Below are 23,502 nucleotides of genomic sequence, written 5' to 3'. Positions count from 1 at the left end.
GGCTCTCAAAATCAGACTTTTGAGATTATTTCTGTATTTTAATACTGGGCACATAAGTAGAAAATATTTTTTAAATTCTTTGTATTGCTGCTTTTAAATAAATTACAGAAAGTCTTAGAAAAAGTAAAGCCAAAATTCTTAATCTATATTTTTACAGACAAGTCTGAAGAAATAAGCAAGATACTTTTTAAAATAATCTACCTGGAAGTAAATTTTGAACTGAATTATTTTAGATTTGTCAAATGTCTTCCTTTCAGCTATAGAAACAGACTTTCACATTCATATTGCCATAAAAAATCTATCAATTGTGTAACTAAAATGTTTTCCTATATAAATTATATATTTGGAACTGAATATACCCTGCTTTGGTGGGTTATAATTTGAAATATATATATATATATATATATATATATATTACTGAAGTTTTCAATATACTAAAAACACATGCAGAAATAAAATTTCAATTGAAATATGATGTAAAATATTTCATATATAAGTAATCTTCTACTCAGAGAAAATCAACCAAACAGAAACCTAAGCTTTCCAAAACTATAACAATCAAAAACAAATATATATCAACACCCTATAATATTACATAATGAGAAAATTAATAGTTTGCATAAAGAGAAGACTTACAAAATTTTCAATTTTATGATAAAAATTACACTATAAATTTATGCCTTTAAAAATGAGTATTATCAATTTGGACAAGTGAAAGCAAAAAGAATTTGATCAAAATCCTTAAATGGAATAAGTAGGATGACTGCTAACTTTCTCACCAAATTCTGATAAACTTCAGTTCTGGTGAACTCCCTTAATCTCTATCCCAATACTGAAAGGAAAAGCTCTTCGAAAAATACTTGATCAAGTGTCATGTTGAAGAACACATTCTCCCAAAATCTGTTACAGGCTAAAGAGTCAACAATAAGAATTCAGAGTTTAGGGGCTGGCACTGTGGTGAAGTAGGTTAATCCTCCACCTGCAGTGCAGGCATCCCATATGGGCACCAGTTCTATTCCTGGCTGCTTTTTTTACAATCCAACTCTCTGCTATGGCATGGGAATGCAGTAGAAAACGGGCCAAGTGCTTGGGTCCCTGCACCTGCATGGGAGACCTGGAAAATCTCCTGGCTCCTGGCTCCTGGCTCCTGGCTTTGGATTGGCCCAGCTCCAGCCATTGTGGTCATTTAGGGAGTGAACCAGTGGATGGAAGACCTGTCTCTCTATCTTTTCCTCTCACTGTCTGTAACACTACCTCTCAAATAAATAAATAAAATCTTTAAAATAAAATAAATAATAAGCTAAAATAAAATAAAAAGAAAGAATTTAGAGTTTAGGATTCCAAGATGGTGGATAGCAATAAGGTGGTCTGCTCTAAGCTGGGTAAAAATAGTAAAAAAAAAAAAAAAAAAAAAAAAAAAGAGAAAGTGCACTCTCAGGGGAAACTTCGTTGAGGGAAAACTACAGAAGATTCTGCAGAAGCAGGAGAGATGCCATGGATCTGTGTGGAAGGTGCAGATGCGCACAAATGAGCAGAGGTACAACAAATGACCCCAGCAGTAGCCCTGATCCAAAGAAATTGGCAGCTTTGGAGAGTGAGGTAAGGTCAGACTGCAGGGGCCCATGCCACTGTTGTAGAGCCAGAGGGAGAGCCTAGCAGACTGAGTTGTCTTGGAATCCAGCCCAGAGCCCTGAGGGGAACATGGACCTGCTTACCCAGAAAAAAGAAAAGGGGCACACGTCTCTCTCTCTCTCCCCACCCCCCGCTCCCACAACAGCACCCAGCAACAGGCTGTGAGAGAGCAGGCACCATTTTGGATGTAAGTAGGTAGCAGCTGCTATAGCTCTTGTGTGCTCACTCAGCAGCTTGTGGGGACAGTCTCCATCTTGTCAGCAGAGGTAACCACAGCAGCTCCTCTGCACCCACCCAGCAACCTGCAGGGAGCAGGAACCATTATGACTTAAGTACAACCTGCAGAGACTCTTGTACATGCCCAGAAAAACTGTGGCTGGAAGGTATTGTGCATGCATGTCATCCAGGGATTTCACCAGAGGGAAAAATCCACATTCCCAACTGACTCTGAGCCTGGTTGGGAGGATTGACAAGGAGCTGAGCACCCACCTATGATTGTGAGTGCCCCCACCCATCAACAAATCACAGGCTCTAGGCCTCCAGGACTCAATCCACCTACGCAGAGTGCCCACAGGCAGTGGGCTCTGTGAACCACTCAGCCTTTCTATGGATGGGACAGACTAGCAAGATGGAGTGAACCTGCTGCACCCCATAACTGTGGGAGCCCTGAGTGCTGAGACTCTGAGAATACTATGACTGCATAAGAGGGCACAGGGTGTAACTGGGTCTCTGGACAATCACTGTGAGGGGCTCCACATGATGAGAGCTCCCTGATTGCCAGGGCTGCATCACTGCAGTGGGATCTGGACTCAAACTGAGGACAGCACAGATCCTCTGTGTAGTCCATGTGGAGGGAGAGAGGGAGTGATGAGTAGTATGCCTATTGAGGGTTAACACCTACAGTTAAATCACCTTGCAAGAGAAGAGGTTAGGGTATGATCAAGCCCACAGAGGTGAACATAATCCCCATCTGTTAACAAGAGGAGATCTCCCTTGCCCAACTAGGGTGTCACTGTCAATACTCACCTCACCCTAGAGCACTGACAGAGCTCCCTGGCCACACACAGTGCACACTTCTGGGTATTCATTGAAAGAGCAGACACTCCACTAAGCCACATTGTATATTTCAAAGATAAAAGCAATAAGAGGAGAAAACCAACAAATATCTCCACAAATGCCTAAAAATAAACACAAAAACACAAGAAACAACATCAAGGAAGACAATATGCTTCCTCTTCAGCCAAAGGATCACAGCAACACTTCAGTATTAGAATGTGAAGATGAAGAGATTAATGAAATGCATGAAACAGAATTCAAAAAATGAATCATAGAATTACTCAGAAAAAATGAGAAAAAAATTCAAGAATTAAAGAAATCTATACATGACATGAATGGAAATGTTTCCCATGAAATTGAGATTTTAAAGAGTAATCAAGATGAAATATTAGAAATAAAAAATTAAATAAATCAAATAAAAATGTGGTAGAAGGTCTTAACAACAAACTTGGTGAAACAGAAGATAGAATATCCACGATTGAAGACAAATTTCTGGAAATTTTACAGTCATACTGAAAAAAAGGAGAAAACATTAGAAGAATTTAAAAAAACAGTTTGAGATTCACAGGCTATTATCGTGACCCAACATACAGGTCTTAGGAGTTCCTGAAGGTGTGGAAAGAGAGTGGACTGAAAGGCCTATTTAGTGAACTAGTTACAGAAAATTTCCCCAATGTGGAGAAAGAGAGAGATGTCCAAGTACAGGAAGCACATACAACACCTAATAGACATGACCAGAAAAGATCTTCACCATAACACACTGTAGTTAAACTTTCAACAGTAAAATGTAAAGAAAAGATTTTCTAAAATGTGCACAAGAGAAATGCCAGATTACTTTCAAAGGATCTCCAATTAGGATCAGAGCTGACTTCTTATCATAAACCCTACAAGTTAGGTACAAATGGAGAGATATAGTCTAAGTCTTAGAGAAAAAAAAAACTGTCAAATCAGAATGCTCTACCCTACAAAGCTCTCATTTATGAATATAGGTGAAATAAAGACCTTCCATAACAAAAATTGAAAGAATTTGTCACCATTCATGCAGCCTTACAAAAGATGATAAAGGATGTGCAACACAAAGAAAGAAAGATAGTTGTCATTATGAAAGAATTTGAAGGCAGAAAATCTCTCAGTAAAAGTACAAAGGAAATCCAAAGTAAACAATGGGAATATTTAAGAAAAAATGGAAGGCTAAGTCATAACTTATCCTTATCCAGGGCTACATAAGTTTCAAAATTTAGAAGGCATCACTTAAAATACATGTTTCCAACAGGGTATTTAAATGTTAGGAATCATTTATTTTGCATAGAGAAACATCTAGACTTAAGGGAAAATAATTTCTGCACAACATTTATTTGCTATAAATTATTCTAAATCTGTATTCTAAAACATCTTTATCTTGGACTAAAAACATCTTTATGTGGAACATTCCTCTTATTGTGTTAAAAGGGAAATCTGGTTCTGTTTACAAAAATGCAATTACAGCCTACTTACCATGAAGGATACCGTAGTACAGCACATACATATTTTCCTCACTGAATGTGAGACAATTAGACAAGGTGTTGTAATGCTCATGTCTTCACTTGATTTGCATGATATTTAGGTTTTCTAATCAGGCTCTGGCAGTAGGGTGTAGATCCAATACATTACAGATAATTTATATTTCTACCTGATTCTCTTAATAAATGGAGTGCCTTCTATTTAGAAACAATTTTTTTTCTTTTTTCTTTTAACTAATTTTTAACATATTCAATAGATTTATAGATAAATGTCTAAGAATGTAATGATATTTCCCTCCTTCCTCGCTCTCTCCATCTTTCCTATTCTCCTTTTTTCTACCCTTCTTTCTGTCTTTTTTTTTAGTTTTTGAGATGACATTTTAAATTCACATTACAGTAAAAAGGCTTAATACTTTACTGAATAAGAGGTTTAACAAATAAAAAGCAAAAAGACTCTATTTTCCTGGGAATATAGACAACAGCTACAAACAATAATTGATTGTATAAATGGCCATTTAACCCATATACAGTTTTTTTAAAGACTTATTTATTTATTTGGAAACCAGAGTTACACAGAAAAAGAAGGAGAGGCAGAGAGAGAGAGAGAGAGAGAGAGAGGTCTTCCATCCATTGGTTCACTCCCCAGATGGCTGCAATGACCAGAGCTGTGCCAATCTGAAGCCAGGAGCCAGGAGCTTCTTCTGGGTCTCCCACATGGGTGCAGGGGCCCAAGGACTTGGGCCATCCTCTACTGCTTTCCCAGGCCATAGCAGAGAGCTGGATCGGAAGTGGAGCAGCCAGAACTCAAACTGGCGTCTAATGGGATGCTGGCACTGCAGGAGGCAGCTTTACCCGCTAAGCCAAAGTGCTGGCCCCCCATATACAGTTTTTTTAATGAGATCATTTATCAGAGATAACATATTTTTAAAATAAATCATGTCAACTCTGACCTGAAGGGCTATATCCAGATTTTTCATGCTGTTTTTAAAACTTAAGTAACCTTGGCCGGCGCCGCGGCTCAACAGGCTAATCCTCCACCTAGAGGCGCCGGCACACCGGGTTCTAGTCCCGGTCAGGGCGCCGGATTCTGTCCCGGTTGCCCCTCTTCCAGGCCAGCTCTCTGCTGTGGCCAGGGAGTGCGGTGGAGGATGGTCCAAGTGCTTGGGCCCTGCACCCCATGGGAGACCAGGATAAGTACCTGGCTCCTGCCATCAGATCAGCGCGGTGTGCTAGCCACAGCGCGCCAGCCGTGGCAGCCATTGGAGGGTGAACCAACGACAAAAGGAAGACCTTTCTCTCTGTCTCTCTCTCTCACTATCCACTCTGCCTGTCAAAAAATAAAAATAAAAAAACTTAAGTAACTAAATATGAATGACATTTTCATTCATGACTCTTCAATGGTGGTAAGATGGGAAAGTATAAAAAAGCTGTACTCTCTCTTTATTTGTGAAGAGACTGTTTGTGGGGCCAGTACTGTAGCATAGCAGGTAAAGCCGCCGGCTGCGGTGCCGGCATCCTGTATGGATGCCAGTTCACGTCCCAGCTGCTCCATTTCCAATCCAGCTCTCTGCTGTGGCCTGGGAAAGCAGTAGAGAATGTTCCAAGTCCTTGGGTCCCTGCACCAGCATAGAAGACCTGGAAAAAGCTACTGGCTCTTGGCTTTGGATCCGTACAGCTCCAGCTGTTGTGCTATTGGGGAGTGAACCAGTGGATGGAAGACCTCTCTCTTCTGTCTCTCTACCTCTCCTCTCTCTGTGTAACTCTGACTTTCAAATAAATAAATAATTTTTTTTTAAAAAAGATACTGTTTGCTGGCAAATGTTTCAAGAAGGATATAAATCCATAACTTTTTCCTGAGACATCTCTAACAATGAATAGTTCTAGCATTTCTGTCATCTTGTTTTCTTTTATCAATTGCTTTAAGTATTACTGAATCAATCAACTTTTAAAATAGTGAACGTTTTCATTTTAATTATAATTTAAAACATTGTCTCCTCTCCTTGTTTGTTTTTTCCCCTCTTTTTAGTAACTCCCTTTCTTCCCTGTTCCTTCATTAGCATCCTTTGCAATATGACACATTGGTAAGAAATAATTAATGCAAATTGCAAAAGACCACAGACTGGTTTATAAGTTAATCATCATCCTTCTCCTCTCTGCCTCTAAAATATTCACTCATATGCATACACACACACACACAAACACTGGATCTGGCAGGGTTCTAACCAGGAAACATATGATGCACTCAGAGAGTGTAAACAGTCCTCAAATGGAACTATTTATCAATGTTTAGTAGAATTAAGGGAACCCAGGGAGCAGCAACAGAGGGAAGCCAGTAACCACTCTAGTCCTGAAGGGGCAAAAAAGAGAATCCATGTTATTTTAATTTTGTATGATTCACTACTATAAGAACAGGAATTCTAGGATTTGTGTCTATGAAGTAGAGAGAGACAGTCACAGCCAACAGAGACAGAGGCAAATAGGAAGGTAAAACTTCAACCTCATTCTGTGCCCACTCTTCCATCTGCTGGCATGGGAAGTCATTGCTGGACCAAGTAAAAGCTAGCAAGCTTAACACTGGGATACAGATCAATCTTTCATATGTTGATTTTATTTCCCTTGGGTAAATTCCCCAGAGTGGGATGGCTGGGTCATGTGATAGGTCTAGATTCAGATTTCTGTGGTATCTCCATACTGTCTAGCACAGTGGCTGTGCCAGTTGAGACAATGTGAAGATACCTCAGAAATCTAAATATTCCCATCATATGACCCAGACAGCCCACTCCTGGGAATTTACCCAAAGGAAATGAAATCAACATATGAAAGACTGATCTGTAACTCCATGTTTTTTGCAGCTCAATTTACAATAGCTAAGATATGGAATCAACACAGATGTTAATCAACTGAAGACTGGATAAAGAAATTATGGTATATGCACTATGGAATACTACACAGTGGTTAAAAAATGAAATCCTGTCATTTGCAACAAAATGGATGCAAATGGAAATCATTATACTGATTATAATTATACCATTATACCAGTCCCAAAAAGATAAATACTACCATTATACCAGTCCCAAAAAGATAAATACTACATGTTCTCCCTGATCTGTAGTAACTAATAGAGTACTTAAAAGGTAATCTACAGAAGTGATGCAAGAATTTTGAGATGATTTTGAGATGCCATGATTTTGACTGTTGACTAACAGTGTTTTTTCTTTCTTCATACTATTTGTTGAATTCTTTATTTAGCATAGGTTTATCTTCTGAGTATAAAGTTAGATGAAAGTAGATCTTTGTAAAAAATAAGAATGGGAATAGGAGAGGGAAGAGGTGAAAAAATGGGAGTGTGGGTGGGAGGGAATGTAGGGAGGGAAGAATCACAGTGTTCATAAATTTGTTTATATGAAAGGCATGAAGTTTGTATACCTTAAATAAAAAGGCTTCTAGGTTAAAAAAAAAGTGTCATATTGCCACAGTATATAACCTGTGCATTCTTATAAATTAATATCATTTTGAATGCCCTGTAATCATCTTGTGAAGGGTACAATTATATTGCATCATACTTTATGCTGTTTCAAGTATCAAACCCATGTCTTTGAAATACACCATAAATTTTGAAACCTTTAAAAAATTAAAAGAAAAAATAAGGAAGGAAAGAGAAGAGAGGATGGGAGCATGGGCAGGAGGGAGAGTAGGGTTGGAAGTGTCACTTAAATCTGCATATATGAATCTGTATATATGAATTATGTTAAATTTTTACTTTATATAAATTTAAAAAATTAAAAAATAAAGTGCACGTAAAAAAGAAAAGGGAGGCATTACAACCAACACCACCAAAATACAAAAGATTATAATAAACTATTGTGAAAAACTATATGAAACACACTTGTCATATGATCCAGCAAGCCCACTACTGGGTATATACCCAAAAGACTTGAACACAATGCATCAAAGAGAAACCTGCACCACCATGTTTATAGCAGCACTGTTCATAATAGCCAAAATATGAAATCAACCAAGGTTACCAGCACCCGATGAATGGATAAAAAATATACACACACACACACACACACAATGAAATATTATTCAGCCATAAAAATTAAATTCTACAGTTTTCATCAAAATAAATGCAACTGGAAGACATCAGTTTGAGAGAAATAAGTGAGACAGAAATACCACATGTTCTCTCTCATATGAGGGAGGTTAAAAATTTTTGAATTCATTTATTTATTTATTTGAAAGGCAGAGTTATGGGGGTAGGGGAACAGAGAGAAAGAGAGAGACAGAGAAAGAGACAGAGATCTTCCATGTACTGGTTCAGTCCCCAACTGACTGCAACTACCTGATTCTAGCTTTGGCCTGGGACTTCATCTGGGTCTCCCACACTGTGTGGCAGGGGCCAAGTACTTGGGCCATTATCTGCTGTTCTCCCAGGCACATTAACAAGGACCTGGAAACAAGCGCCTATATGTGATGGAGGTGTCGTAGGCTATGGCTTAACCCACTATGCCACAGCATTAGCATGGGGGCTAAAATTTAAAAAGAAAAAAAAATAAAAGAAAGAAATGCCTGTGTGTATAAATATTTCTGCCAATATGGTTCTGTCAAGGTTTGTTTTATATCTTTGTCAAGCCAATGATTAAGAATGATACACTACTATAGTTTTAACAATCTGTGATTATTTTAAAATTTACTGCATAAAAGTGAAATGGACATCTTTTCATTTGATAATTGTTTATACCCCTTGTCTATATTGCTGCTGAATTACGGTCATTTTACTTGTTGAATTCTATATAGTGGAGCATAAAGCCCTTACTATAATGTAAATTAAAAATATTTTAGAAAGAGAATTTGAGAGACAGAGATGGAGAAGGAAGAATAGGAAGAAGAGGAAGGAAAGGAAGGAGGAATCATTAATTCTTAGAATTATATCTTGAGCTAGATGGAATCTGGTCCCTTTGTATTAATATCACCTTAACATGAGAATTATTTTGTATTAATTATCGTGTACTTGCAATGACTCTGAGAATCTATTAAATTCTTTTTAAAATTTATTTAGCAATCATATATACAAGACATAATTATTCATAAAAACTCCCGTCATTCATGCTACTAAGTTAATCTAATTTTTGCAAGCTCTGTTACTAGTTGTGATAATAACTGTATTAATAGGAAATGACACATGGTGTGTACCATGGAGAGAAGAGAAGAATATGTGTAGGGCGGCAGGCTAAAGACTACTTCAAAGCCTGAGTAAGAGGAACACTAGTAACAGCAATGCAAGGGAAAGGTCAGCTAGAAGAAGGAATGGAGGGTCCAGTGAAAATGAATATGTGGAGCCACTTATTCAAAAATAAAAGAAAGCACCACTGCAGTGACTAATACTCATGACTTTTTTTCTTTTCTTCTATAGCTGTTCCCTATGTCTGGCACAGCAGGTTTTGTTTGTTATGTGTCATCTCTTCACATACATGTAATCCACACAACTCCACAAGTTAGGTATTATTCCAAATTTAAGCATGATGAAACATAGGCCATCACCTTTTTGCAAAGGATTGAGACTTGGGTGTGATGAAACAATCAATTCTGTTTCCAACAACTGCTTCTGGTAGACACTTGGTAACTCTTGTGTCTTTTCTGGAAATTTCTCTTAAAAATATATTTCCTCTATTCATGATTATTTCCATAGCTATTTTTACAAGGATCAAGGGTTATCAAATTCAAAGTGAAAAATAGATTCACAAAAGCATAAATAGGTGGGGCAGGAGTTGCATATGCATTTTAACATAAACCTAGTATATTTTGCTTTTCTTATAAAGCACCTCTTATGAACAAGTAAGAATTCCATAGAGTGTCTCAAGAGCAAAACGAATTAGAAGAAATGCACATTGAAAAATGCCAGCTTATCTAACTACACACTCCAATGGAGTTGGTTTGAATGGGGAGTTCTTTTTGAAGTCCATGGAACTATACAGGGCAGTATGCCAAGTACTGAACTGTGCTAAAATTTAGTCACTGGAGTCAAAACATTCAGGCTAAAAGTATCAGCAATTAACTACTTAAATGAATTAATTCCTAATATATGTATAGGATATTGGTGTTTTTGATTACCATGGCTACAAATCTTGGGCCTGATTTCCCAACCCATTCGTAAAGAGCCAGTTTGTTCTTTTATGACACAAGGATTCGATAACAGGAGGTTTAGGACAAAAGTGTCTCCTTTTCATGAAGTCATTTCCAAAAGTAGCTCAGAGAATATAGAAACATAATTGAGTAGAGAGATATTCATAGCAACACTCATAATGTTTCGGCGCAGATGTTTTCTCAGTTACACAGCTGTAACATCAATTTCATTGCACTAAGCCTTTTCTAAAAGCTGGATAAAAGTAGAAGAGCATAACACAACTCTGGAAAGTCTATCACCTTTAGTTTATATTTGTATTTTTCAGATGATGTTGATGATAATAAGAGTATTTGTCGCTCCCCCTCTTCATGGAGGAACGACACAGGACCCTGCGCTGTTCTTTTGTCTGCTCGGCCCTCCCCGGGTTTGCTGCTGGTACTTCCCGGGTTGGCTACCGTCCCTTCCACCTCCGTGGAAGGGCGGTTCCCCCTGCCACATTCCCCACTTCCGCGGGGGAGCGGCACACCGCCGGCCGGCTCTCTCAGGGGCTGCACAGGTGTTCCTCTTAGATGTTCCTGGTGCATGTTGTCTCTCTCCTCCTTTATAGTCCTCTTCCACCAATCCCAACTCTGCTACCCACACGCCGAGTACGCTGCTCTCCTCCAATCAGGAGCAGGTCCTGCGGTTTATTGGTTGAACTGGAGGCAGCTGTGTAGAAGCTGTTTCCTCCTCTCCCAGCGTCATATTGTGGGAGAGCAGATGCATAGAATAAGTCTTAATTCCAGTAACAGTCTAGTCCGAGTTGCTCCCAGTTGCTCCCCACAAGTATTCATTTATCAAACACCTGTTAGGTATTGGAGATCATTTCATTGTCTCATTTGATTTACCTTATAATCTTTGAAATGTATTATTATTTTCCAGTGAAGATAGGGAACTGAGGCCCACAAAGGGTAAGTAAAGTTTTCCAAAGTATGATAGGAAAGAGAAGGAAGAGAGTCAGCCAAACAGATCTTTGCAATCTGGGAACCACACTGACAATTTCAGATCCACACTCGCCAGCATCTGGAATTTGTGTTAGCTATTCTCTGTGCCTAAAATGCTTCCCAGTCAGCTTTTGCCATAAATCAGTTTTTCTCATCATTGATGAATGTTTTTCTAGAGCGAGATCTTCCTTGATCTATTGTAGTTATTTCTGTTGTCTCTAATCACCTTGCTCATTGCTTGCAGTTTACAGATAGTCCCCAACTTGTGATGGTTCAAAAATAGCTTAGAATTTTTCAACTTTACAATGATGCACACATGGTGTGCATTCAGCAGAAACCATACTTCAAATTTTGAATTTTGGTCCCTTCCTCAGACTAGCAAAATGCCATATGACACTCTCTGGAAGGCCTGGGTAGCAACAGCAAGCCATATCAAGCTGCAGCCCCCCAGTCAGCCCCTTCATCACAAGAGAAAACAACCAACACTCCAGAATGTGTTAGGTGGCTAAACTACAATGTTAGTAGTAGTACATATTCCTCAAGGATAGGTAGGGTAGGTAGATTAAATAAATGTGTTTTGACTTATAATACGTTCAATTTACAAATGGCTTACTCACCCCATCACAAGTTAAAGAGCATTTGTGTTTATAAGTGACTGTGATTACCCTGTTTAATGATTTTTACTGGTTAAATGATGTCTCCATCTTAAAGAAAGTCCAGTGAAGATAGTGTATTTCCAGTACTGAGTGTACTTCTTGATATAAAATAAATGCTCAATAAATATTTTTCAAGTGTATGACTAAACTTGAGGCTACAGAAAAATATCCAATAGTACATACTCCTCAAGGAAAAGCAATGAGAACTCCCTTTAGGACACCAAACTCATGAGCTGCTCAAACAAGAGGTCAAATATACAAAGTAAAGAGGATCCCTGAACAGGAAAGATGCATTTTCTTGATGCATTTTCTTAGCTTACTTATGCAAGCCAGTCATGTAGAATCAAGACAATCAGACCAAATAACAATAATAATTATTATTATTACTATATTATAAATTATAATAGTAATTATAGAGTATTTTTAATTACCTACAAAATTGGCTACAAATCATGATTCTGCTGGAAGTCTATCTGGCCATACAAGCATGAGGTGAGCAGCCTCTGAAGTGTCATGACACAAGCAACATTTCTTTATTGTAGGAGCACCTAGTCTCCCAAATGCAACTCCCATGTCAGGATATAAAGCAGCTGGACAACAGAGGAAGTTGTGAGCAGAGACTTTCATGCTTTCAGGGCTCACTGCTGTCTGCATTTGGTGTCCCAATCATGAGCTTCATGAAACCCATATGAGCCATCTCCCATGTGGTTCGATTCAGGAGTAGTACTACATTTAAACAAGTGCAGTCCAAAAAAAGCAAATAATGTTATTTAATATTAATAAGTAGTAAAGCAGATTATCCGGGATTGCTCACATCTCTCAAAAGGTAGTAGAGGGCATACAGAGTACATCCCTCACCAGTGCTTTTTGTTCCTCTTTTTCATCATTCTGACACAGTCTCCAGATGTTCTCATTTGTTAATCCCTCTCCTTTCCATCCACCTTCCCTTCTGTCTTCTCCATAGGTCCCCCAGTGCAGTGTTCCCAGGTACTATCTCCCCAACCTGTTGCTGACAATTACAGGCAAGCCAAGGTGGTACACTCTGATCAGTATCAACACAATAAATTTTATCCTTTTATACCTATAAATATATACAGCTTTAACTATAAGAACAGTGGTAGAAGGATACTGTTTTTGTCTTTCCATAATTTTTTATAAAAGTACTCTATCATTCTTTTTGTGACTCTTCCTAAATCCACTAGGAAGTGATATTTTCTCAGGGAAATAAAACATGTTTGACTTCCATATGTTGATAGCACTGAAACAAGTACATTTGTAAATATTTGGAAAGAAAGGTAATCATTAGTGACAGGCAAACAGAATTATTTCTACAAAAGGATTTTTTATTTTCCCTCGAGTGTCACCAGTTCTTTATTTGTTAGTATAAAAATTTTTGAGGTATGTGTCATATTTAGATAACTATCTTTGGTACAAGTGAAGGAAAACCATACACCTGTAAGCTATATTAATAAGATATTTCAAAGCTATGATTTAAAAGTAATAATCTCTCCCAAAAGCAAATGATTTGCATTTCTCACACTTTCCTTTAAAAATAAAACACTCTCAGGCCAAAATGTCTCCCTGAGGTGAGTTTTTACGATAATATAGTCATACTATTTTCTTATTTGAAGAATTATTTCAATGGCCCAAATACCATGTTCGCTCCTCCAGGATATTCTAATGAATAATTCATCAAATTATGCTTCTAAGGAAAATCTGAACTACAGTATGCCTATATAAATTATAGACTGAAATCATCAGATGAATAAATGAATAACACAGCACAACCGTTTTATTACTAGAAGAAAAAATGGTGAAGAGAAAGGAATTTTAAGCTCTGGAAATTGTTAGGCATTGAGTTCCCTGTAGAAATTTGACACCATTTATATCCACTTTTTCCCTGACATGTGAGCCCTCACACGTCACATACAGAAGTGAGAAATCTGGGAACATCCCCAACCATTCCTGTCAGCAGGGTTCCAGCCTAGAATGTGCCAGCCTGAGGTGCTTGCATGAGATCTGGGAGACAGAAGGAAGCAGAAATCAGGCTGTTTCTCCATTGGAAGACATAAAGCCTCCAGCTCACAGGTGTCAGACTCTACATGGCATCCCAGGACTCACCTAGCCCAGTTCTGAAGGCAACTGTGAACATAACCAGTAGTTTCTTACGACTCCAGAGGTTCTGAAAACCACAATGCCTGAGAGTAAGTGGTGATACCCTCTGTCGTGCCTCCAACCCTGCCAATGAATTTGCAACTATCTAATTATCTCTGTCTAAGGCTTTTCTGTTAGATATGTGTTAAGTGGGTTTCTTGTGTACCTCATCAACCTTTGCAGAACATGTGCTAGAATTGCTTAAGACAGCATATGGGTTGGAAGCAGATTTTTTTCAGCTGGAAGACAAAATAATAAATATGTGTCCTTCGCTTATGACTTGGTGAGACCACAGAATCACACCAGCTCGTCTCAGCAGGCTGACATCTTCTGCTTGCTGCTCCATTGTAGGCACTACTCCAATCCAAAGATGTTGGCACTTACATGTTCAAAGTGTTCTCCTTTGCTACCAAATGAATAGAAAAGAATAGTGCTGAGGCCCTTGGCTTCTGTAAAATCTAGTAGGGAAGTAGCTATAACATGCACAAAAAAATATTGACCAAAAAGAGACAGAATCCCTTATGTGAGAGAAAAGTGGAGACACAACCCCTCCTTTCTATCTCTCATCCCATCGTATCCTGTCTTGTCTCACTGGTAAATAAACTGGTTAGCAGTCTCTGACAAAGCCTTCAGGGGAGTAGCAGATTTTATTCAATGGAAAGAAGAAAAACCACCAAGATAGGAAAGTCACCTAGGAGAAAGGTCACAGGGAGGCCTTCTGTGAGCAGACACATGACCTCCCTGATAACCTTTATGGGTGAACCTGTGGGAGTTCAAACACTGATACCCAAAGTCTAAAATACAATGGTTCTAATATATCAGAAATGGCATTAAGGGGGAACTCTGGATAGCTGAATTTTTTTCATTTCTTCTTCCTTATCATTTTTATTATACATTTTATGATACATAATGTGATACTTTAATACATGCATATAGCATGTTATGATCAGTTAGTATTTCATTTCTTTAAAAATTTTTTAATAACATACCATAATTTTACATGTTTCTGGGATACCATGTTACATTTCAATATATGTAAGCCATGTGTACTGATCAAGAAAAGGGTACCAAAATACAGTTACATGAAAAGAATTAGTTCTGGAATTCTACAATATAGTGGGGTGCTGTAACCTATTATACATTTTATGAATAACTAGAAAGGAATAGGATTCAAAGATGCCAAGCATAATAAGGAGATGGAAATGCTATGTCTTGGGCTTCCACTGTGGTGTAGTAGATTAATCCTCCACCTGTGGTGCCAGCATCCAATATGGGCATTGGTTCTAGTCCCAGCTTCTCCTCTTCCAACCCAGCTCTCTGTTATGGCCTGGGAAAGCAGTAGAAGATGCCCCAATTGGTTGGGTCCCTGCAAGTGTGTGGGAGACCCAGAAGAAGCTCCCTGTCCCTGGCTTCCGATCAGCCCAGTTCCTGGGTGTTGTGGCCATTTAGGGAGTGAATCAGCGGATGGAAGACCTTTCTCTCTATCTCTCTCATTCACTGTCTGTAACTCTACTTTTCAAATAAATAAATAAATAGAAACTTAAATAAATAAATAAATGCTATGTCTGGCAACTTTTTGTTTATCACTTCACCTTTCCAAGTCTTTATTACATTATCAGTAAAATTGTGATTTCGGTTTGGTCATTCCTAGTGTCTACTCCAATTCCAATACTCAGGCATCAGAACAACAATCTATCCAGAGCAGGAGGGTGGGGCAGAGAGGAAGGGTTGGAGATCCTTCTGCTGTTTCTTGCAGTATTTTCCAGGTAACGTCAGAACTCCCCTAAACTCTTAGCAATGTTTCTTTCTTCTTTTCATGTAGATTTTTAAAGGTCAAATGGATATTTCATTTTTCAGACTTCATGTACTCAGTATTTAAAGTGTTATGTGAAAAAAAAAAAAAAAAAGCCGGCGCCGTGGCTCAATAGGCTAATCCTCCACCTTGCGGCGCCGGCACACCGGGTTCTAGTCCCGGTTGGGGCGCCGGATTCTGTCCCGGTTGCCCCTCTTCCAGGCCAGCTCTCTGCTATGGCCAGGGAGTGCAGTGGAGGATGGCCCAGGTGCTTGGGCCCTGCACCCCATGGGAGACCAGGAAAAGCACCTGGCTCCTGGCTCCTGCCAGGATCAGCGCGGTGCGCCGGCTGCAGCGGCGGCCATTGGAGGGTGAACCAGCGGCAAAGGAAGACCTTTCTCTCTCTGTCTCTCTCTCTCACTGTCCACTCTGCCTGTAAAAAAAAAAAAAAAAAAAAAAAAAAAAAAAAAAAAAAAGTGTTATGTGTGATCAGAAGAAGAATAAATTATTTCTGTGCATCTGAAGTAAAACCTTCCTGATTCACTTCATTTTTTTCAGAACAGAAACTCCCTCACTGATATTCACTATTTTTAAATATGCAGAAAATAACAAAGGCATCTTTAGGAGCTCTACCATGGGGAAAATTTTATCTCCTTATAAGAAATATAAACATATCTTTAAATATACAGGCATCTAAATTTGGAGACTCTCATGAATATTTAAGCAATCAGTAGGTAATAGTAATCATTTCCATTTTATAATTAAAGTAGATAGATCTTCTTTTTAATTTAAGGAGAGAGGTTTTTTCCCCTCTCTGTTAGGTAATCACAGCAATCCTTGATGAATGTGTGATTTATCTGGTAAGAAACATTTACCAAAATAAAAATCACTCTGCTTTGAAAAAAATTAGTGAATTAAATTAGGCAAATTTTTTTCTACTGGTTTAATTAAGATGATGTCTAATTCTTTTAGATTCCCATACTACAGAAATGCAAGCCAAAATATACAATATTAGCATGCACACCTGCATGAATTCAATACAAGATAAAATAGAAATATGAAATTATCTTGCATTCATGATGGAATATCATTCTTGCATTCAGGTCCACCTTCATTTATCTACACATTTTCCACTCTCAAATACCAGTTCTTGGAACCTATCTCTATAAGCTAAACACATAAGTCACTACATACATTTTTTATATACATCCATTCTTATTTGCAATGGTAAGTGCAGAGAGTTTTATATTAATTTATTTTTAGCATATAAAATAGTTGGGTAGATAACTTAGCAATGCATTTTTTGATGCCTGGAACTATTCTAATCCAACTCTAAGGGCAATGACCTCTGGCAGAAGCCGTACTACATGTTTGGAAGCGAGTGATGATAGAAAGAATATGAATCCCTCCTGTTCTTCAATTCCATGCCTACTGTCTTGGCATCAAGGGGATTCTTTTAACAGCACAATGCAGATATGAAGAGCATCCTCATACATCAAATTCCAGCATTCACACTGGTATTCCATGATCATAATATATTCCTCTACCTGTTGAATTCTTGATTCTTACACCAAGTAATATGTACCTTGAAGAGAGAAACTAAGCCAGCACCGCGGCTCAGTAGGCTAATCCTCCGCCTTGCGGCGCCAGCACACGGGGTTCTAGTCCCGGTCGGGGCGCCGGATTCTGTCCTTAGTTGCCCCTCTTCCAGGCCAGCTCTCTGCTGTGGCCAGGAAGTACAGTGGAGGATGGCCCAAGTGCTTGGGCCCTGCACCCCATGGGAGACCAGGATGAGTACCTGGCTCCTGCCATCGGATCAGCAGGAGCGCCAGTCGCGGCAGCCATTGGAGGGTGAACCAACGGCAAAGGAAGACCTTTCTCTCTGTCTCTCTCACTATCCACTCTGCCTGTCAAAAAAAAAAAAAAAAAAAAGAGAGAGAGAGAGAGAGAGAGAGAGAAACTACATCCAAATACACATTTGTCTACTCAATACTGGTGTAGTTCTTTACTCACTGTAATATTCCAGAATGAAATTCTTTGTCATCAATGCAAAAATTGCTTAAAATTAGGCTCAAAAGCATCCACTCCTTCTGCCACTGATTTTTCACTGTTTCTCTGAATTTCTCACACAAATCATTTAAAATGAAGTGTTTGTGAAGTCCCTCAGGCACAGAACCTGAAATATTTTTGTTAACTATTTCCATATTATTAAAAACTGTTGGATGGGCTGGAACACTGATGTGGAGGAATTAAGGGAAATGTAGTAGAAAATTTACATTAACATAAATACAAGTTAAAAAATAATAAAGCCAGATCCCCCCCTCTCCTTTCATTGATTATACTGAGTAGTTTACTTAAAATATATTGCGGTGTTGTTTGATTGGTTTTGAAAATTATTTTAACCATTTGTATTGTATCATGAATATATTTAGAATGAGAAGTAGTAACAACATAAACAAATCCTGGGTTCTAGAGTCTCAAGTGCCTCAGAAAAAAGCAATCTCAGCCAATTAGATCCATCCATTAAATACATTTTTTTCTGAAAATCTGGTAGGAATGTGACCCTGAGCTAATCAGAAGGCAAATGATCACTAGAATAATATTTCTAGGAGGGGCCGGCACTGTGGCACAGTGAGTTAAAGCCCTGGCCTGAAGTGCCAGCATCCCATATGGGCGCTGGTCTTAGTCCTGACTGCTCTTCTTCCAATCCAGCTCTCTGCTATGGCCTGGGATAGCAGTGGAAGATGGCCCAAGTCCTTGGGCCCCTGCACCTGTGTGGGAGACCTGGAGGAGGCTCCTGGTTCCAGGCTTCGGATCGGCACAGCTCTGGCCATTGTGGCCATCTGGGGAGTGAACCAGTGGATGGAAGATCTCTATCTCTGTCTCTATCTCTCTCTGTAACTCTGTCTCTCAAATAAATAAAATAAATCTTTAAAAAAAGAATATTATTTCTGTATTCAAAAAGTTTGAAGTTTAGAAGTAGTAGAAGAGACATAAAACGATAAACTTATGGACCATTAATTTAAGATGTTGATTAAGACGCCCACCCATGTCAGAGTGCTCGGACCCAAATCCTGACTTCACTTCCAAATCCAGCTTCCTGTTAAGGCACACTCTTGGAGGCACCAAGTGATGGCTCAAGTCGTTGAGTCCCTGACACCTACATGGAAGACATGGATTCAGTTTCCAAATCCCTGTTTTAGGCTGACCCATCCCTGACTTTCAGACATTAGGGGAGTAAACCAGCAGATGCAAACACATACTCTCTCTCTCTTTCTCTAAAAAAAATTAAAAAACACAAATGTAATACATATGTGGCATAACAAAGGATAGAAAATTGTAGAAACATACATGAATTAATATGTAAATATTATATAATAAATCTTAATATATAAAGACTATTAAGATGCAATGAGATGATAAATAGGCTGTGCTTTTTGAATTAAAAGCCCTTTACAAAGATGAGTTCTATATCTATGGAAATATATATATAGATAGATATATATCTACATAGATATGTATAGTTCTCACTTTTTTTAAAAGATTTATTTATTTATTTGAAAGTCAGAGTTACACAGAGGAGAGGAGAGGCAGAGAGAGAGAGAGGTCTTCCATCTGCTGGTTCACTTCCCAATTGGTTGCAATGGTCAGAGCTGTGCTGATCCAAAGCCAGGAGCTTCCTCCAGGTCTCCCACATGGGTGCAGGGGCCCAAGCACTTGGGCCATCTTCTACTGCTTTCCCAGGCCATAGCAGAGAGCTGGATTGGAAGTGGAGCAGCCAGGACTAGAACTGGCGCCCATATGGGATGCCAGCACTTAAGACCAGGGCGTTAACCCACTGTGCCATAGTGCCGGCCTCTATAGTTCTCATTCTATGCTTAGCTTAATATCATAGAGTATGATGTGGTGGACAAAAGAAATTGGTGAGAGTGCAGTTATCTTCCTTTGAGAAAGACATCTGTACTCAAATAATTCAAAGGTATATTTGAAGGGTTCTTCCACTCATGTTGAGAATATGTCAGTGTTGGGGCCAGTGCTATAGTGTAGTGGGTAAAGCCACCAACTTTATATGCCGGCATCCCAGATGAGTGCTGATTTGAGTCCCAGCTGCTCCACTTCCAATCCAGCTCTCTACAATGGCCTGGGAAAGCAGTAGAAGATGGTCCAAGTCCTTGGGCCCCTGCATCCATATAGGAGACCCAGAAGAAGCTCCTGGCTCCTGGCTTCAGATTGGCACAGCTCCGGGTGTTATGGCCAATTGGGAAGTGAACCAGCAGATGGAGAACCTCTCTCTCTCTCTCTCTCTCTCTCTCTCTCTCTCCCTCTCTGTAACTCTGCCCTCAAATACATAAATAAATCTTAAAATAAAAAAGAAAATATGTTAGTGTTTACCTCTCAAGAAAATATCCCTCAATCTTATTTCAAAGCTATCAGAATACTAACAATGTGATCAATATTATCATTATTCTTAATAGAGTGACTGATTTGATTTACCCATTTTAATAACCCAGATGAAATATGTTAAGGCAACAATTGACTCTAATGGTTCTAATGGTTCCATTCACTTTCTAAAAGAAAAAAATTATATAAAAGAAATTATAAAAATATATCAAATAAAGTATTCCTCCTGAGATAATTATGAGATAATCAGGATTCATAATGGAAAAAAACAAAAGCCAATCTAGATAAGTCACACAGAAATAAACACAATAAAGTGTACTAGAAACTTAAAAAATCATTTACAGAGTTGGGACAGCAAAGATCAGGGGAGGCCTCCAGTGATTTTCAGGAAATGAAGACATACAGGCTCACAAGTCTCCACCAGTGAGCTCAGTTGCCTGCAGCCTTAAAGTGGTTAATGCACAAGAGGATGCTGGGAAGCTCCTGGCAGGGTTTCACATATGCCCATCTGTTGAAGCCCATGAACCTGCCTGCAAAAGCAATAATGACTGTTGCTGCTCCTCTGCCTTCCAAATCTTACACGAGAGCCTCTCATGGGTAGAATCTAATCCAGAACCCTGCTGGCTCAGATACCAAATGTTATTACCAAGAATTGAGGAGAAAACATAGGAGAGGAAAAGTGGTGCTGAACTGCTATCAGACCATCTGGCACACATCTCTTTAAGTTCCACATTCTCGCTTATTAAGAATAATTGTATTTCATGTTTTTAGAGATTTATACAATTAGCCCTGGCTCTATTCCTTATCCTGTGCCACCCTGTAAAGCTTATCCACTTGAATTGTCCCTAGTTTTCTCCCATTCTGGATTTATTAGAGAAAAAACTCTAAGTAAAATATATTTCCCATGAATGCACCCAAATGAAAACAGTATTCAATCTGCTTTAACATCCACACCTAAACAAATGAATAAATCCTCAGTAAATTTCCCTTCTCCCATAATTTAACCCAGAAACTTCTAACAAAAACGTTCAATAACTTATTTTTTAAGGGAAAGGGTTTATTGGGGAACACCCTATAGACCAGAGTGAAGGGGCGGTGAAGGAAAAAGAAAGAAGGAGACTGTAAGAGAGAGAGACAGAGGAGGGAGAAGAGAGATGAGAGGAGGAGAGAAGCCAAGAGAGGCCAAGAGAGCGCAGGAGAGAAGGACCAAGAGCCAAGAGACCAGAGGAGGCGGCTGGAGAGAGGAACCGAGAGAGAGCCGGAGAGAAGGGGCAAGAGAACGTTCAATAACTTTAAAGTTCATCTAAGTAAATCATTTGCTATTATGTTTAAACAAATCATGAAAATTTTAAGACTGATATTATACTAAAGTGTATTAATTTTCAACATCCTACAGTAACCAGAAGAAATAAAAATACAATCTGAGATTACACAAAGAAAAGCATGGGCTTCAAGAGCTACACGATCTAGATTGTGAAGCAGTCTTAACCTTATTAGTTGTTAGAGTTTTGCAAGTTATTTGGTCTTCAATGCCTGAGTTGTCTCACCAGCAAACATTTACAGAAAAAATAAGTTAATATACTTAGAGTTTTTAGAACAGTGCTGGGCTATCAGAGAGCACTTGATAAATGTCTCCATTTTCATTCATAGAAGTAAAACTGCTGTACCTTTCATCTAACAAATATTTGGTGAGCATCTCTATATTCCAGACCCTAGGTATAAGATGGTATTAAACATACTCTGCTTTCATGCAGCTCCTATTTTAGTAGGAAAAAAAAAACAATAATATTAAGTCAGGAGCTATACGTAATCAGGAGGAAAATTGAAATAGGGTAAAGTGATAAAAAGTGACAGTGGCTTCTACTTCAAGTGGAATTTTCAGAAAGGCCTTTCAGATAAAGTAGTATTGACAAGTGATATAAATGAAGGGAAGAATGAAGCTACACCAATAGCTAGATGAAGAAGTTTCCAGAGCTCTGAATCAATAACAGGTACAAAGGCACTGAAGCAAGAGTGTGCTTGGAATGCCCAAGGAGCAGTGTACTAGTCACTAAGGATGGAGCAGAATGAACTCCACAGAAGATGTGGACGATTATATTGGAAACAGTATGGCAGGAGAGTAAGCTTTCCAGAAGCACAAACCTGAGAGTGAGTGTCTCCTTAAATGTGGAGCCCTAGATGACTCCATCACCTAACTCTAGTCCCTGTTAGATAGCCAAGGAGGCCAGATTATACATAAAATCCTTCTTAACCACTCTAATGCTATTGAAGTTTATAAGAAATCTTGAATAATTGAAGCAAGGAAGAAATATGGTCTGGCTTATATTTTAAAGCACTAATATGGTAGGCATCAAATGCTCTCCAAAAATGCCCACACTCTATTCTCTACAAACTGTGACTATATTATCTTATAAAGTTGGGAAGAATTAATTTGATAATCAGGTGAATTTAAAACAGGAATAGTAGCCTAGATTACCCAGGTGAGCCAAAAATCACAAAATTCTTAAAACTGGAAGAAGGATGTGGAAGAAGAGGTCAAAGTGATTCCATGTGAGAAGGTTGCCAAGCTTCAAGCCTTGAGGATAGAAGGCGACTATGGTCCAAGGAATTTAAAAGGTCTCTAGAAGCTGGAAAATGAAAAGAAATTCAATCTCCACCCCCCATAGCCTCCAGAAAGGAACGCCATGCTGCCATTATCCTGATTTCAGGCCAGTGAGACAAATGTTAAACTTCTAAACTATCAACCTGTAAGATAATAAGCTTGTGTTAACCCATATATAATAAGCTACTGAGTTGGTGGTGTCTGTAGCAGTAGGAATAGAAAACACATACCATGAATCTGGTGATTGTGGAGAACAGACTGGCTGGTGGTTCAGGCCAATGGGTTGGCAAGGATAGAAGCAGGAACATCAGCTGGAGACTACTGCAGTAGTCTGACCAGGTCAGACATATGGTGGTTTGATGCCTGATACATTGATGAAGATGAAGAAAGGTGTGTTCAATAAATGTTTTGCTAAATGAGAACTAAATATGAGAAGGGTGCAGAAAGAGAACATGAGGTCAAGAGAGAGCCATTTGCTCATTCAAATGGAAGATACAGTTACATGCTGCATAACATACTTTTAGCCACTGATAGACTGCATAAATCACAATGATCCCCTAAAATTACAACACAGTAGAAAAATTCCTACTGCCTAGTGAAATT

The 23,502-nt window shown here is 38.7% G+C and overlaps 1 pseudogene; it reads left to right on the top strand.

The window, feature by feature from the left end:
* Positions 1-1,527: 1,527 nt before the first annotated feature.
* LOC100350477 (eukaryotic translation initiation factor 5 pseudogene) overlaps positions 1,528-23,502 on the top strand; it is a 64,952-nt pseudogene continuing 42,977 nt past the window's right edge.

Source organism: Oryctolagus cuniculus, chromosome 6 (genome assembly GCF_964237555.1).
Source record: "Oryctolagus cuniculus chromosome 6, mOryCun1.1, whole genome shotgun sequence".
NCBI lineage: Eukaryota > Metazoa > Chordata > Mammalia > Lagomorpha > Leporidae > Oryctolagus > Oryctolagus cuniculus.
This window is presented reverse-complemented; position numbering and strand designations above follow the sequence as displayed.